This window comes from Melopsittacus undulatus, chromosome 7 (genome assembly GCF_012275295.1).
Source record: "Melopsittacus undulatus isolate bMelUnd1 chromosome 7, bMelUnd1.mat.Z, whole genome shotgun sequence".
Lineage (NCBI taxonomy): Eukaryota > Metazoa > Chordata > Aves > Psittaciformes > Psittaculidae > Melopsittacus > Melopsittacus undulatus.
In genome coordinates this window covers 71,223,907-71,227,114 of record NC_047533.1, presented here as the reverse complement: position 1 = coordinate 71,227,114, position 3,208 = coordinate 71,223,907, and the positions used below count along the sequence as shown (strand labels likewise).

Here is a 3,208-nt window from a genome sequence, read left to right as displayed (position 1 = left end):
GCCCCCTAACTTTCCAGTTTGCAACAATGTGCAAAATATCCCCCTATTAACTGGAAGATACTCCTCAAGAGGTTGTACCAGCATCGCTTGTCATTAGCCAAGACAGTACATTTACTTACAGGTAAAACGTGTCCTGTCTGCAGTGGAACTCCGTATATGTTTTTCTTGAATATGGATTAAACAGAAGATCCCTGAGCAACTGGAATTGAAAAAGCAGCTACACTCAAAGTCACTGTTTCTCACCTGCAGCAGTAACCTCTGATTAAAATCAAGTGGCTTCTGGAATGGTTCCCAGACAATTTGACCAACAATGCATCAGCAACATTTGCCCTGAAACCACAGTCACAAACTTCAGGCTCAGCTACCAAAAGCTGTATCCCCACAGTTGTAGAAGTAATTCCAAAGAACACATGCATGTCTAGTCTTGGTTATCAGCAGTCTTGCAAAGGAAAGACAACACTTGCAGTCAAAGTCAATGTCTCTTTATTAACTTATTTATACATTTGACTGATTTACATTGTAGATATCACATTCATTCTCTAGACTTCACAAACTTACCTTCAGCTCATGCAGTGTACTCCTTGCAGCCACCTTTCTAACACACCTGAACAGCAGAAGCACCACCACTAAATACACCCACGACTGGATCCAATAGTACTGTGGCAACATCAGCCACATAACAGAGCACAACACAGCCATGAAACTACCAAGAACATTATTAGAATTGCTTAAGACTTTGCAACAGCCCAAAAACAGGAGCAGTGGAAGATCCCTAAAAGCAGCACAAATCAAGCTAGTCATCCTAGCTGCATTTATGCAGAAGCAATCAAGGCTAATCTTAGGCACAGCAAGCTACATTCCAGCACTATTTTGTAATAAGGACAGATGGGCTGCAGAATCTTTCATTTAGGCTGAGCTTTTTTTTTAGTAAAGTTCATTTCTGTTAATTCTAAAGTGAGATTAAGATCCAGACTAAAATTAGCATTTGCTATCTCTGCTTGATAACCAGTAATACTATTGCTCATGAAAGGTATCAAATGCATAACGTTAGACAGATCTACCCTACCCTAAGTAAAAATTAGAAAGTTCTAATCAGTTACTCCTACAATTCATGTGTGGAATTTAGCCCCATCTTCTTCTGTCACAACAGCTTAAGAGTGCTCTTCCCCTGTAAAAACAAGTTTGAAGCAGTTTAATCTTCCAACTGGAAACGCATACAACACAGCAAACATCACAGAACCCTATGATGAGCTCCTAGGAGTTGTAAACTGCTCTGAAACAAAACTTAGTATCTTCTTGACACCTCCTTCTGCTCCTGCCTCTGCAGATTCATACTCTCTTCATTAAATCAGAAACGTGCTTTTTGAAAGACACTTCTGATGCATGGAAACAGACTCTACAACTCAAGGAGAGCTGTAAAGCAGGTATGTTTATTATGGCGCCAGGTGCAAGGGGGATTGCTCCTCCTAAGTTGCACCACAGGGCTAGTAAGAACCAGTTCTTGAGTGATTGGTCTTACAGACAATGTATTTCCTGTTTTCACATACTGGCTGTTCCTGTTATCTTGCAACACATTGTTCCTCATCTTGGATCTAAGTTAACCCCATGTTGTTCGGATGCTGGCCTTTTCTTGTATCACTTCCCTGGCACAGTCATCCCCAAGGAATCTGTGGAATCCAATACCTCTAGTTTTGCAGGCAAGAGCACAGCGACATGCCATACTTTTCTATCATAAACCACTCTTCCCAGCACATCTAATGCATCTTCACCGTGGCCCAATCCTTCCCACTCACACTACATATACACTTGGTTATAATTTTTCTGTCAATACACACACAAAAGAAGCAACAAACACCAAACCTTGATTTCAACAGGCCCATCTCAGTAGTTCAGCTGCTAAACTAAACTATAAAACCAGTATTATTGCTGCCCAAAACCTCACTTCTAAGATCGTATTATGTAACACATACAGAGTCACACAGCTTTTTGAGGAAGGATCTTCAATGGCAACAAATGCATCTCCATGCTTCAGCTTCTGTGTCCCTGAGGAAGAGAGAGGAGAACAGAAAACGTTGGAAAACTGTGCCCTACTTATTGGGGGGGGGGGGGGGGGGGTGGGAAACATGCACACAAAAATACCCACCCCAAAACCCCAAATAAAATCAACAAATCCACAAAAAACCGCTCCAAACCCACCACCACAGGGCCTACCCCACACACCGGCTGACTCGGGCTGTCCCTTGCTACAGTCAACGACTAATACCCACAGGCGGGTAGAAGCTTTGCCAATTAGTAAGGAACTGCTCTTCCATGCCTAGGAAGGGAGACAGCCACAGGCGGCAGCCCCCATGGAGTCATGGATCACCCCCGACACGTGCCCGCCGCCATTTTCCCTTCTCTCCCCACAGCCCTGGCTCTGACCTCGCCGCCTCCGGTTAACGTCCTCCGCCTCACCGCGGGGCCCACCGGCTGCTCACCCCGCTCCTCTGCCGCGGTAGCTCCGGTCGGGCCTCACCGAGCCGGCAGCAAGGAGCGCTCCGCGGAGCCGCACGGCTGCGATAGCGGCTGGGTACCGAGTACCGGGTACCGGGCACCGGGTATCGGGCACCGGGGACCGGACACCGGACACCGGGGACCGGACACCGGGGACCGGACACCGGGGACCGCCGCCTGCTCCACAAGCCGTCAGCTCCCACCAGGATCCGCCATCAGGAGCCCACCCAGCGGCTCTAAAGCCACGCGGCTCCAGGAAGCTCCGCCCGCAGCGCCGGAACCGGAACTCGGCAGGGCGCAGGCTCCTCCCCGCAGTGTAAGCCTCGCCCAAGCGGAAGCTGCTGCTGTGGTGGGCTGAGGTGCGGTCAGGGATGTGGGACCGGGGTCGTTGTCAGTAGGTTTAAAACCCTGTGCGTAGTTTTCTGGTCCTTTGGGTGTTGCCGAAGGCACAACCACAGGAGAAAGCGGATTAAAGGATTCACTGAAAAGAGGCTGCCGTTGGTCCCCAAGAGTCTTCAGCTGGTGTAGGTGTTGATGCTGCTTTCCATAGAATCACAGACTGGTTTGGGTTGGAAGGGACCCTAAAGCTCATCTTGTTCCAACCCCCTGCCATGGGCAGGGACACCTTCCACAAGATCATGTTGCTCCAACCTGGCTATATGTAGGCAGAGATACATGTGTGTGTATATATATACACATACGTATATGCACATGT

The 3,208-nt window shown here is 48.0% G+C and overlaps 1 long non-coding RNA gene and 1 other non-coding gene across 2 annotated transcripts; both read right to left on the bottom strand.

Moving 5' to 3' along the window:
- Positions 1-466: 466 nt before the first annotated feature.
- Positions 467-2,594, bottom strand: LOC115946315 (uncharacterized). The gene is made up of 2 exons (XR_004549854.1): positions 2,422-2,594; positions 467-2,043 (listed from the first exon to the last, which is right to left on the bottom strand). It is a non-coding gene; the product is annotated as an uncharacterized lncRNA (long non-coding RNA).
- Positions 2,232-2,362, bottom strand: LOC115946321 (small nucleolar RNA SNORA24). Its single transcript, XR_004080423.2, has one exon. It is a non-coding gene; the product is annotated as a small nucleolar RNA SNORA24 (small nucleolar RNA).
- Positions 2,595-3,208: the final 614 nt, after the last annotated feature.